The sequence below is a fragment of the Archocentrus centrarchus genome, chromosome 6 (genome assembly GCF_007364275.1).
Source record: "Archocentrus centrarchus isolate MPI-CPG fArcCen1 chromosome 6, fArcCen1, whole genome shotgun sequence".
NCBI lineage: Eukaryota > Metazoa > Chordata > Actinopteri > Cichliformes > Cichlidae > Archocentrus > Archocentrus centrarchus.
Genome location: NC_044351.1, coordinates 6740477 through 6755526, shown reverse-complemented (window position 1 = coordinate 6755526; position 15050 = coordinate 6740477). Strand labels below are relative to the sequence as shown.

Sequence of the window (15050 nt, the reverse complement as noted above, 5' to 3'; positions counted from 1 at the left end):
ATACACATCCAAATTTCTGTTTGATACCTAACATCTTTAATGTCACCTGAATGATCTGAGAAACAAAATGCGGCCTGTTATCAAGAATCAAGAATCAAGAATCAAGAATGCCTTTATTAGTCCCACAAATGGGGAAATTGCAGTTAACAGAACATCCATCCAAAACAAAAACATAACACAGACAGGGGGGGGACAGATGTCTGAGGTCATGCAACCGTTTCTCAACGGCGCTACCTTTAGCAGAGAGACAGAAAGAGATACATTGGGATAGTTAGGTTCAAAAAAATCATCTCATACTGTGTTCATAAAGAACACCTTACGAGGTTCCAAAAAACACCTCAGCAAAAAGCATATTGCACATATAAAGCCGGGATAGCAGTATGGTGGGTAGGGTCAGGGTCAGGAGGGGACGCAGACGGAGACGAGAGGGTGGGGGCATTGTGGAGCCCAGATGCCAGCTCCCAGGCAAACAGTTTGCTGATAGTGATGGAAGTTCATCAGCAGCCTTGGTACACCAGATCCAGCTTCACAAATCACAGAGAGGGCTGAGGGGGATAGCGGCCTTCACACATAGCTCTGGAGAGATATGATTGCCAGCCAAGGCCGGCTAGGGAGCCGAATTCTGATAATGCAGGTGTTGCTTTGGAACAGGCTGCTTGTTTTTTCAACAGCCTTCAGTCTCACTGGGAAACCATTCAATAAATCCAATAATCCAAATTCATTAGTTACCGTCCTCACTGAGCAGAACCGTACCTTATCTCCAGATCGAACCCCTCTCACCTGCTACTCCCCAAGTCTACGGCTCAGGTTCATCAGGCTTTGAGTCTGAGTCTGTACCATTCTGGTCAGCCCATCCACCTGGGTCGGCAGCCTCTGCAGATGTCGAACTGCCGTCCAGGTTTTCTTGATTTCACGGTAAATCAGGTATCCTCCAAGCCCAAACAGAAAAGATACCGCTACCAGATAGCCAAATATGTAAGCGTCTTCCACGTCTTCCACCTCTAGGGCCGAGAAGCACACAGGTCTCCACGAGCTCCAAGAGTCGATGACGTATCCAACCGGGTCTGTTCCACTCGGACACGCAGGCTCCCCTTTCCCAGATCTCATAGTGGAAAAAATTCGATCCATGGTCTTGAAGGCCCAGTTTGCCAAATCCATATTGCTCTCAATCTTATTCTTATTCGAACAGTGTGCAAGAGACGCTCTCACAGCAAGCAGCAAGCAGGAAAGATAGGGAGGGCAGGGAGAGAGATAGAATGCGACCGTCCCCGTCAGAGGCTGGAGCAAGATATCTGAAGAGATGGTGTCTGGTAGCCCAAATCTTTAGCCCAAATTAGCCCAAGTCCCTCTTTACTCAGAAATTTTGCCACAGTTTTATTATATGGCTAGTGTAGCTTCTACCCATCTACTAAATCTACATACTACCACAAGAACATATCTCATACTTTCTAAGCTATTTAAGCATAAAACTTCAAAAACAATAAATAATACTTCATCAACTGCACCAAAAAATAAAACAAATGTGGATTATTAAACATTAGGTCTCTCTCTTCCAAGTCCCTATTAGTAAATGATTTAATAATTGATCAACATATTGATTTATTCTGCCTTACAGAAACCTGGTTACAGCAGAAACCTGGTTAAATGAATCAACACCCCCGAGTCACAGTAACTGTCAGAATGCTTGAAGCACAGGTCGAGGAGGAGGATTAGCTGCAATCTTCAATTCCAGCTTATTAATTAATCAAAGACCCAGACAAAGTTTTTATTCTTTTGAAAGCCTGACTCTTAGTCTTGTCCATCCTAATTGGGAAAATCAAAAACCTGTTTTATTTGTTATTATCTATCGTCCACCTGGTCCTTACTCAGAGTTTCTGTCTGATTTCTCAGACTTTTTATCTGATTTAGTGCTCAGTTCAGATAAAATAATTGTAGTGGGTGATTTTAACATCCATGTAGATGCTGAGAATGACAGCTTCAACACTGCATTTAATCTATTGTTAGATTCAATTGGCTTCTCTCAAAATGTAAAGGAGCCCACCCACCACTTTAATCATACTCTGGATCTTGTCCTAACATATGGCATAGAAACTGAAGACTTAACAGTATTCCCTGAAAGCCCCCTCCTGTCTGATCATTTCTTAGTAACATTTACATTTACTTTAATGGATTACACAGCAGTGGGGAATAAGTTTTATTACAGTAGAAGTCTTTCTGAAAGTGCTGTAAATAAGTTTAAAGATCTAATTCCTTCATTGTTATGCTCTTCAGTGCCATGTGCCAACACAGTGCAGAGCAGCTACTTAAACTCTGCTCCCAGTGAGGTCGATTATCTCGTCAATAGTTTTACATCCTCACTGCGTATGACTTTGGATACTGTGGCTCCTCTGAAAAGGAAAGCTTCAAATCAGAAGTGCCTGACTCCGTGGTATAATTCACAAACGCACAGCTTAAAGCAGATAACCCGTAAGCTGGAGAGGGAATGGTGTCTCACTAAATTAGAAGATGCTCATTTAACCTGGAAAAAGAGTTTGTTGCTCTATAAAAAAAAGCCCTCCGTAAAGCTAGGACATCTTACTATTATTCATTAATTGAAGAAAATAAGAACAACCCCAGGTTTCTTTTCAGCACTGTAGCCAGGCTGTCAAAGAGTCAGAGCTCTGTAGAGCCGAGTATTTCTTTCACTTTAACTAGTAGTGACTTCATGGATTTCTTTACAAATAAAATTTTAGACATTAGAGAAAAAATTATTTATAACCATCTCAAAGATTATTCTTCATGTTCGGCTGCTTTCAGCACTGCTGGTATTTGTTTAGACTCTTTTGCTCCAGTTGGTCTTTCAGAGTTAACTTCAATAGTTACTTCCTCCAAACCAGCAACATGTTTATTAGATCCCATTCCTACTAGACTGTTCAAAGAAGTCTTTCCAATTATTGATGCTTCAATCTTAAAAATGATCTGTCTTTATTAGTTGGCTATGTACCACAGACCTTCAAGGTGGCTGTAATTAAACTTCTACTTAAAAAGCCATCACTTGACCCAGCTGTCTTAGCTAATTATAGGCCAATCTCCAACCTTCCTTTTCTCTCAAAGATTCTTGAAAGAGTAGTTGTAAAACAGCTAACTGATCATCTGCAGAGGAACAGTTTATTTGAAGAGTTTCAGTCAGGTTTCAGAATTCATCACAGTACGGAAACAGCATTAGTGAAGGTTACAAATGATCTTCTTAGAGCCTCTGACAGTGGACTCATCTCTGTTCTTGTCCTGTTGGACCTCAGTGCAGCTTTTGATACTGTTGACCATAACATTTTATTACAGAGATTAGAGCTTGCTATAGGTATTAAAGGTACTGCACTGCAGTGGTTTGAATCATATTTATCTCATAGACTCCAATTTGTTCATGTAAATGGGGAGTCTTCTTCACACACTTAGGTTAATTATGGAGTTCCACAGGGTTCTGTGCTAGGACCAATTTTATTTACATTATACATTCTTCCTTTAGGCAGTATTATTAGAAAGCACTGCATCAATTTTCATTGTTATGCAGATGATACTCAGCTTTACCTATCAATGAAGCCAGATGACACACATCAATTAGTTAAACTGCAGGAATGTCTTAAAGATATTAAGGCCTGGATGACCTCTAATTTCCTGCTTCTAAATTCAGATAAAACTGAAATTCTTGTTCTCGGCCCCACAAATCTTAGAAACATGGTGTCTAAGCAGATACTTACTCTGGATGGCATTACTTTGGCCTCCAATAACACTGTAAGAAATCTTGGAGTCATTTTTGACCAGGATATGTCCTTCAATGCACATATTAAACAAATATGTAGGACCGCTTTTTTGCATTTGCGCAATATTTCTAAAATTAGAAACATCCTTTCTCAGAGTGATGCTGAAAAGCTAATTCGTGCATTTATTACTTCTAGGGTGGACTATTGTAATTCATTATTATCAGGCTGTCCTAAAAGCTCCCTGAAAAGCCTTCAGCTGATCCAAAATGCTGCAGCTAGAGTACTGACAGGGACTAGAAAGAGAGAGCATATTTCTCCCATATTGGCTTCTCTTCATTGGCTCCCTGTTAAATCTAGAATAGAATTTAAAATCCTTCTCCTCACCTACAAGGTCTTGAATAATCAGGCACCATCTTATCTCAAAGACCTCATAGTACCATATCACCCCAATAGAGCACTTCGCTCTCAGACTGCTGGCTTACTTGTGGTTCCTAGGATACTTAAGAGTAGAATGGGAGGCAGAGCCTTCAGCTTTCAGGCGCCTCTTCTGTGGAACCAGCTTCCAGCTTGGATTCGGGAGACAGACACCCTCTCTATTTTTAAGATTAGGCTTAAAACTTTCCTTTATGATAAAGCTTATAGTTAGGGCTGGATCAGGTGACCCAGAACCATCCCTTAGTTATACTGCTATAGGCCTAGTCTGCTGGGGGGTTCACATAATGCACTGTTTCTCATTCACATTATTTACTTTGTTTATACTCCACTCTGCATTTATCTCTGGCTCTCTTCCACAGCATGTCTTTCTCTCCCCTCAGCCCAACCGGTCGCGGCAGATGACTGCCCCTCCCTGAGCCTGGTTCTGCTGGAGGTTTCTTCCTGTTAAAAGGGAGTTTTTCCTTTCCACTGTCGCCACTGTCGTTTTGACTGTTGGGTTTTCTCTGTATTATTGTAGGGTCTTTACCCACACTACAAAGCGCCTTGAGGCGACAGTTTGTTGTGATTTGGCGCTATATAAATAAAATTGAATTGAATTGAAATTGAATTATCCAATTTTCAGCCCCCATGCAAATGTAGCCTATTATTAGATTTCAAAATGGTCGGTCTGGGGAAAGGAGCTGATAAATTTTTCTTGACATTATTTCTTGCATTCATCACATTCATTCAAGGTCATGTTTACTGCAATGCATGTAGACTACCATGCAGTTTGTAGTCTTTTGATGACCTTCTTTCTGTTACAATAATCCACCCCATGTACTTTCCTGATTGCCATGCACAACATAGAAGGGAGCATGATAAAAAAGGCCCTGCACATAACCCAATGTCAGGAGGGTTTGTGTTCCTTACTACACCCTCCTTTCCCTCAAATGCTTTTCCTAGGGATCAACATTATTTTGTGCTATGAGTGATTGTAATGTTATCAAAGGGACCTTCTGGGGATCATGCAGTAATAAAGGTGCCATAGAGGTGTCATAAGGGCTCTGTTTGCTGCCTGCTTAGCTGCCTCATCTACCAGATTGTTTCCTTTAGCAATCAAGATGCCTGTTTTCTGGGGAGTTGGGTATTTAATTACAGCTACAGCACTTGGATGCCAGCAGCTCTTGGAAACCATTGTTGCTTCCAGTTAGTTAGCACTAACATGACACTCAATATGCATATGCTGAATCTGTGTATACATTAAGCTTTTTAAACCGCAGCCAACGTTCAACCTGATGTTGTGCAGGGCACAGCTGACCAACCTTCCGCACCTGTAAAATAGTGAAACTTGAATCTGTGGCATTAAGTTGAACAATGCCATATCTAGTATGACAACCTGTTTCATCATGAAAGCATAAACCATCCACAAATAGAGTTAGATCAGCTGCAATGGGCTCATTATACAAATCCTTGTGCACACAAATTTTTTAGTCTACTGTATGCAGTAAAGAGGAGTTCCATCATCAGGTAACTCCATCCTGAAGGCAGGATTAACAGTGTTACATCATTGAATGTTAAGTTCTGGGGCAGACAAAATTACTTCATACCCCATTCGCCTAGCTTCAGTGAATACAAACCTGGGGCTATTGAGTAGGGCATGTAACTGATGTGATGCATACAATGTGACAGGCTGGCCATTGTCAGTGATGAGGGTTTTTGAAAAGTAAATATAGCTGCAGCCAGTCTTTGATAACAGGGTGGAAGGCCTGCTTCAACATTATCCAACTTTGTGCTATAATAAGTCAGTTGCTGCTACTGTGTTGATGTCAGAAAAATGGTTTGTTGGTCCATACAAATGGACCAACAAACCATTTGGCTGTTGGTCACATACAAATGAAATGGTTTGGAATACTCTGGTTTTCCCAATCTTATTCCATTGGACCATGGCTGTGAGCCTCAGATGGAACAGGAGGAAAGGGAGCGTATGGCAGCAGGTGACAACATCGGACAGGAGCAGTAAAGAGTTTGTGCTGGTCCTTAGAATCAGATCATGTATCACTGGGCACTTTTAAGGGATTATACAGAAATTCACAGGCTTTTCTAGTGGGTTACGGCATATACCAGCGTATTACGTAGACTACATCATTGGTTCAATGCATATTCACAAATCCATGGCCAACTGTATCCTGCCATGCCCATAAAGGAAAGCATTTGCCCAGCCATTTGTGGTTTCTGAGCTTTGGTGACAGCTTCTATTTGAGACTGGGCAATTAATTTTTCTCCACCCACAGAGTTATCTACCAAGTTATCTACTGTTTTGCTGACAAAACTGCAACTTGTCTCTACTCACTTTGTGTCTCCCTTGTGCCAGTGCTGTTAAATAAGTAATGGGATCTTCTACTCTTCTTTGGTCAGAGTACAAATTAGCAGGTTATCCACATACTACAGGACATTTAGATGCTAGAAATCTTGTTCCAGCCTTCAATTAAAAATGCTGGGGCCTTGGCGGATGATGGGATAAGTAAACTGTTCATTTTGATTGGGGAAAGCAAATAGATACTGAAAATGAGGGTGCAGAGGAACACTGACCAAGGCTGAACACATATCTGTCTGGTGGATATGGTAGAGAGCAATGCACTGTATTTATTCACCTCTTGTCACTTTGTTTATACACCACTCTGCATTTAATCATTAGTTATTATTAATCTCTGGCTCTCTTTCACAGCATGTGTTTTGTCCTGTCTCCCTCCCCTCAGCCCCAAACAGTCATGGCAGATGACTGCCCCTCCCTGAGCCTTGTTCTGCTGGAGGTTTCTTCCTGTTAAAAGGGAGGTTTTCCTTCCCATTGTTGCCAAGTGCTTGCTCATAGGGGGTCATTTTGACTACTGGGTTCTTTGTAATTATTATAGGGTCTTTACATTAGTATATAAAGTGCCTTGAGATGACTGTTGTGATTTGGCCCTATATAAATAAAATTGAATTGATACGGTGAGTTCTCCCAGCTGTAGCTGTGTTAGCTTATTAGATTGGATAGATATCATTGGTTGGTTCCTTCCGGGCATTCCCTGTCTTTCCTGTAATAGTTAATATGATGTACAATGAATATTACCTTACTGAAGTTGCAAACCATCATTCACACAGTATTAGTCAACACATAAGATCACTCTGCTCAGTCAGTGATGGGAAGTAGTGTGAATTCATACAGTTCAACACACACACACACACACACACACACACACACACACACACACACACACACACACACACACACACACACACAAATTAGGGATAATAGTTTCCTTACTCCCCAGTAGAGAGTTAAGTATGTTTATCCAAATCTCAAAATTTTATTGGTCCTCAAAAAAAAAAAAAAAACACCTTGTAAATTTCATTTCAGGCAGGCACACAGGAAATATCTGAGGGTAGAAACAAATGAAATATATGAACACTTATTTGGAGGACTTTATAAATAATGACACATTAAGTAAATGTTATGTAGCTCAAAGCTCCTGGTATTAATTGTAGCAAGTAAATGAACTCTACTGTGTAATAGGAAGAGTGTTTCCAGATGATAGGATACCAAGGTATTAATTGGAAAATTATTATTCATTAAATTATTCATGACTTTTTGTTCTTGTCATGAACTTGTTCCTCTCAGAGCACTCTTTACTTTTATTCCCTACATTTTTACACAAATATATGTAATTTCTATTCCTTACATTTTCAAAACACACTTGTTACTTTAGGTTTAATATGTCTGAGAGAAGATTTTATTTCCAGTCACTGCACCATCAAACATCAAATGATCTGAGTCTAAATGGTGGAACAATAACACATTAGAGACAATTCTACTGGCTTATCCCCCATCACTGGGGCTTCTTGAATACAAAGAGATTAAACAGGCAAAACCATATAATTTATGTATCATTTACAGTGCTATAATCAGGGGTTACAGTGAATAGGACTGAGTCCATTAGTTGTATTCATGGTACTTCCAGCATCTTAGCTACACCTACTGAAGAGGAGCACGCACAAAGTGAGTAATGTGTTGCAGATAATTTTAACTGCAACCTTTCTAAATGCTCAACAAATATCAACAAACACAAAAAGTGTCTGCAGTTTGTCACACAGTCTTTCTGCTAGCTAAAAGAAGAGCTGCTGCATTTCCAGGGATAGAAAAGAAAGAGAGAGACGTTCACTCAGAAATGGAGAAAGATGTAAGAAAGTTGACAGAAGAGGAAGAAGAGAGGTTAGATTTAAAGGTAAAACACTGCAAAACAAACTGAGGTATGCTAACTTTGTGTAACTCAAAGACTGTATGAAAATACTGCAGTTTAGTGTGTGATAATCAGGTCAGCTTGCTGTACTGTATTTACAGTAAAGCTCTGTGTTGGACTGGTGCACAGAGGCTGTGTTCACAGTTACAGGTTACATGAAGTGTAGCAGAGATGAGTTTGAAAGAAGCTGTTGATTCTTAGATTCATTCACTGAATTCAAAATTTATGCAACCTGTATGCTGGCAGTGTAGGGGATGGAAATCAGCTAAGATACATCTTTTAGAATTCAGTTCATCCACACAGAGCAGTAAACCTCAGAGCAGCAGCAGGTCAGCTGATCATAACCTGCACACCAAGGAAATTTACTGGAGCTCACAATAGAAAGTTGTGATTCTTCTCCCCATGCAGAGCCACTACAACTGATCTTAGTGTTCCTTCACCTTCTGAATCCCACTGTAACCCCTGAGTATCCTCATTTTATGTTTAGGTGTGGAGGCACAGTCACCCTCTACTATGTAGGACACAGAGAATAGAGCTGTTTTTAAATTCCATTTCACAGATTGTTTCCTACATAACAGATTCAACCTGAGTGCATTCATTAGAATTAAAATGTAGATTGGAATAATGTTTTTATCCTCGTGTATTATTTTATATTACAATAATATAATGAGGTTCAGTTAACTTCACACAAAAAATAGCTGGTAGAAACGTCCTCCAAAGAGCTACTTTTACTTTCTTACTTTGAGTACATTTCAGAGCCTGTATTTTACTTTTACTTGAGTAAAGAAGCTGAACCAGTGCTTCAACTTTTACCAAAATATTTTTTAACACAAGTACTTATACTCTACTTGTACTTCTACAGAGATATGGGGAAGACAAGAACAACAAAGGAAAACCAGAATGAAATACAATAACTATAAGTAATAACAGGATTTAGAAACTATAACAAACTAGGAACACCGCAGAAATATAACAGACAGAACCTCAAGGAAAAAAGGACACAATACAATGGCCATCAGCCCAGGACCATGACAGCTTAAAGTTTCCCTATACTACTGAAATATCAGGTAGGCAAGTATCAGTTCACTCATGAAGTAAATACTTCCAACTATTATCTGGTTCTTGGTTTTCCAAGGCACTGCTTCATCTTTTGTTTTTTCTAGTTGCAAATTAAATCTTTTTTTTTTTACATTTTTTAACTGTTGGTCAAACCCCAAACTGGTCAAACTCTGTATTGAACTGAATATGATAATGATGAATAATCTGTTTTCAGTGGCTGCAGATTAATTTACTGCTATTATATTCCATTTGATTCAATATAAATAAAATTTAAAATGGTTTATTTGTCCTTGATGCCCCATTGAGCTTATTGTTATTGTAGTGCACTCACATACTCATGTCACATTTTGAGGCTTCCGCAAATTAGCAGTATACTCAACTGAAGTTTAACAGACATTGACATAAATCAAATCTGAGCTCTTTCTCTGTTTTTAAATGCTTCACATCTCTGAACACAGGGCAGAAGGATTAGTCATAATTCCATGTATGAAATGCTGCAAATCCAGGACAAAGTGGGATTTTGTGGCAGTAGCAGAGGCCAGAGGGCTAATTGCCAATTCAGCCGTGTGCTCCTTGTGCTTATTTTTAGAGGAGTGCCTCGAGGCTAATTGAGAAACTTGTGTTAATGTTAGTGCTCACTGCAATGAAGCCATCTGCATGAGATTGTTCTGGTAACATCCTGTATGAACATGTTTAGCTGAGTGAAGGAGAGCAGTTGGTGAGGGAGGAGGAAGGAGGACATCAAGGAGATTCCCTCTGATTTATTTGGACAGTGGACGCTTATTAAAACATGATAAGAACTTGTTGCTGTTTTGAAGGGAGGTGCAGTGTGACTGGCCCTGTGGAGCTGCAGTCAGACTGGGGTGAGGAGGGGTGAGTAGAGAATATTTAAGTGAGTGAAGCTGGACTGACAGACAGCACAGAGGCACTAATCACGGCAGCATGAGAACAAGCTCTAAGCACAAGATCGATGGAGGCTGGGGTCTACCACACAATGCAAGACCCCAGGTGCTGGCTGTGCAGAGGTGCACCTGAGACAATCCAGCACATAACATCAGGATGCAAGATGTTAGCAGGCAGGGCATACATGGAACGCTAGTATACAGGAATATCTGTGCCGAGTATGATCTGGCAGTCCCGAGGTCAAAATGGGATACGCCCCCAAGGGTGGTTGAGAACAACAGAGATAAGATCCTGTGGGACTTTCCGATACAAACTTGTGATGGCTAATCAACTGGACATCATAGTGGTGGACAAACAAAGGAAGAAGGTTGAAGTGATAGATGTTTCAATTCCAAGCAACAGCAACATCAAGAAGAAGGAACACAAGAAGCTCAGAGAGGAGCTGGAAATGACATGGAAGATGAAGGTAATGGTGGTCCCCGTGGTAATCAGAACACTCAGGGCAGTGACCCCCAAACTGGGGGGGGGGGGGCTCCAGCAGATTCCTGGAACAACATCCGAGATCTCTGTCCAGAAGAGTACAATACTGGGAACCACTAGCGTAACAAATCAGAGCCGGGGCGGGGCAAATGACCGGGCCCTTTATACCCAAATCATAAAGCTCATCATAACATCATTTTATAACATACACATGCCCAGAACAGCGGGAATGTGTATGTTATGAAGTGCCACTCATGTTAGCTTAGTCCGTAAAAATGCTCCACCTAAGGCCTTTAAGGCCGTTTCACACCGGATGCGTTGCGTAAAAACAACATGAAATTCCGAATCTTTCGGATGCGAACCTGTCGTGTACCCACACCGGACGCGCTACGTTTTTGCGACTAAATTGCCCTCATAAAACGCACTGTGAAAGAAAGGAAGCCGACATCAAACGATGATGTAATGAGGTTGTGATTTTTCTAAACAAGAGAAGGAAGAAAAAGAGATTCTGGGTTCATCCAACACATTAAAAGCAGCAGCAGGGAGAGTTTCATGGTTTGATCCAGGTGTTGGAGCTGCATCACGGATGCTTTCGCGCACATTTCATATCATCAGTGGGCAGTTGTTGTTGACAGAGTTGGGATCACATGTGAGGAGGCAGAGAATAATTTCAGAGAGCCGACTGACTCAGAACAGCGTGTAGCTGTGTGTCTGAGGTAAAATAGTACAAGTTTACTGTTCCCACATCACTGTATATTCAGTACATCAGTGCGCGTTTTGAGCTATGAACTCACATGTTGCTAAATGCAGCGCTCAGATTTATTCGCAAAAACGCAGCGCGTCCGGTGTGTATATAGGTTACACGACAAGTTCACATCCGAAAGATTGGAAATTTCATGTCATTTTTACGCAACGCATCCGGTGTGAAAGGGCCTTTAGAGTGAAAATAAAGCCAGTCAACATCTTATTCAATATCTTACACCTACTACATCACTAAAGTCAGTCGCTCTTGTAAAGTTTTGAGCAACCATGACTCAGTCCTGACTGTGGCAACCTTTAAAACCCCCGTGTAAAACATGAATGATGGGTGATGTATAGTGGGTTGTATACTGTGCACATTGAGCCATGCATATTGCAATATAATCAAGACAGGGCCCTCCTTCTCCACCTCGCCTCGGACGTGACAGAGGCCTGACTACCTGAAATCTTATTCTCCTCCCCTCTCTCCCATCCGGGCCCCCGCTAGCCCCGGGCCGGGGGCGTGCCGCCCTCCCAGCCCCTCCAGAAGCTCCGCCCCTGCTGGGAAGAGCTAAGATACTGCACAGGACCCTCAAGCTCCCAGGGCTCAGGTAGAGGAACCAAGATTGGAGGACAAAAAGACAGCATGCAGGGGGGAGCTGGGATAATTTATATATTTCTTTAGCGTGACAATCTGAAAACTATCTTCTTTCCAGCCCAGAAAGTCTCTGTTAAAAATGAATGAGCCAAAACAGAATAAACCAGCCATTTGTAGGCGCTCGTTATTTTGGATTCTCCTGGAACATCTTTTTTGTTTTGTTTTAGTTAATGTTGGGGTTTCTTGTTTGTCCACATCATGTGTCACTGGTTATTTATCATGGCTACCATGTTTGGAAATGATGTAATGTGAGGATGTTAATTCTATATAAACACAGATTCTTTGAACTGAAGTGAAGGAGGAGGAAGTGAAGGAGAGTTTTGACATCTTGAGGCAAGCTGTGGTGATTGATTCACACACTGATGTGTTTTGGACTGCTTTCATTTATGCTGAAGAAAAAAACTTGGGCAGGATCAAATCAAACTGCCTCACTTCATTATGAATGTGATTAATTTTTTTATTGTTATTCTACAGTTTAACTCCAATCTTCTGCTCTTCCTCTCTGCACATCCAAAACTAATGTGCATCAAGTTCAACACTTCTGTGCCCAATCTTAGATTTGCCCTGCAGAAAGGAATGCAGCTCTATAGTATGCTAACAATGCAATACATAAAATACAGTGATGAAGGGAATCTGCTCAGTAGGATTAACTGAGTCTCTGAATGCTCTTGGTTTTGTTCAAAGATTCTGACATCTCTATATAATTATGCTTAAATACACTCCTGATCAAAATCTTAAGACCAGTTAAAAAAATTGCAAGAATTTGCATTTTGCACTATTGGATCTTAAGAACATTCTAAAGTAGAGCTTCACAATGCTAAAAGAAGAAATCTGAGCAAAAGACAAACTTTTAAGCAGGGAATTTCTTGAAAACTGCATTTACACTCAAACATGATTTTTTTCAGCTGATCAAAAGTTTACGACCATAGCTCAAAAAAAAAAAAAAGCCAAAAACCCCCTCAAAACAGAAATCAAAGTGTCAAAAAAAGGACTCAGTAATGAGTAGCTCCACCATTCTTGTTGATCACTTCAAACAATCGTTTAGGTATGTTTGATGCCAGTGTTTCCAGGAGGCTAGTGGGAACGTTGCTCCAAGTGTTGAAGATGGCTTCACGAAGGGCATCCACTGTCTGGAACTGATGTCCATTTTTGTAAACTTCCCTTGCCATCCATCCACAAATGTTCTCAGTTGGATTTAGATCAGGGGAACATGCAGGATGGTCCAAAAGAGTGATGGTATTCTCTTGGAAGAAGTCCTTTGTCAGGCGGGCATTGTGAACTGCAGCATTGTCCTGTTGAAAAACCCAGTCATTACCACACAGACGAGGGCCCTCAGTCATGAGGGATGCCCGCTGCAACATCTCCACATAGCCAACTGCTGTTTGATGCCCCTGCACAACCTGAAGCTCCATTGTTCCACTGAAGGAAAATGCATCCCAAATCATGATGCCCTCCCGTGCCATGTAGAAAACATCTCAGGTGGGATCTCCTTGTCATGCCAGTAATGTTGGAAGCCATCAGGACCATCAAGGTTAAATTTTATCTCATCAGAGAAGACAACTTTCTTCCATCTTTCAATGTCCCATGTTTGGTGCACCCTTGGGCAATTTTGTGGCATTGAAGAAGACGTGGCCTTTGAAGACAGTCAGCACCAGTAATGGCCTTAATTTGGGTAGAGGATCGTCCCGTGTCTTGGCAGACAGGCAATCGGATAACGCGGCTCAGCGCTGGTGAAATTTGTTTGGGTCTACCACTTGAATTTTTTGTTCCATAACCCTCAGGATCATTTAAAAAATGCAAAATGACTGTCTTACTGTGTCCAACCTTCAGCAGCGATGGCACATTGTGAGAGGCCTTGCTTATGCAGCTCAACAATCCTACCACGTTCAAAGTCAATGAGCTTTTTTGCTTTTGCCATCAGGAGGTCTTAACAGTGTAAAGACTTGACAGAAAATGACATGGAATCCAAATTTTTGCACAGCTTTTGGTTTTTAAAGGCTATGGTCTTAAACTTTTCAGCTGAAAAAAAATCATGTTTGAGTGTAAATGCAGTTTTCAAAAAATTTCCTGCTCAAAGGTTTTTGTCTCTTGCACCGATTTCTTCTTTTAGCATTGTTAAGCTCTACTTAGAACCTTCTTAAGATCCAATAGTGCAAAATGCAGATTCTTGCAATTTTTTAAACTGGTCTTAAGATTTTGATCAGGAGTGCATGCTGATCAAAACTCTTCATGATCTTACAGCTTCTTCATACTAGTTTGTATATTCATTCAGCATTTTGTAACTTGCTTGATTCTTTGTGTAAAACCATATCTTAATCAGAAAGAAATTTGCTTATTTTAGTAGTAAATAATGTTACTACTTTGGGTTCAGATTCTGGAGATGTTAAGTATTTTCAACATCAACAACCCAAATCCAATCTGTAACAGTCCCAACAAGTCATGTTTCATGTAAATACAAGAAGTCTTCTTGTGTATAACACAGGAGGAGTATTCAATAAAGCAAATTTAAAACAGCCAGGCTTTCATGGTATTAGCTGGCTATATTATATACACACACACACACACACAGACATATATAAATAAAAGTAAATAAAAATTATAACAGTCCAGTACAGTACATTTACAAGTTGTTTTATATAGCAGTCAAAATTACATCCATAGCACACAGCAATGTCCTTATTAAATATAATATTTTAGGAAGATGCCTTCTGAGTTCTCAGGTACTCCACCACGCTAACAAACCTTTCTGTAAAAAGGTCATTTTGATAGTTAGTATGGAACCTT

The 15050-nt window shown here is 40.6% G+C and overlaps 1 protein-coding gene across 1 annotated transcript in view; it reads left to right on the top strand.

The window, feature by feature from the left end:
- The window catches only part of LOC115781267 (metabotropic glutamate receptor 8-like), a 290231-nt gene that overhangs the window by 197218 nt on the left and 77963 nt on the right, over positions 1-15050 (top strand). The window lies entirely within an intron of this gene.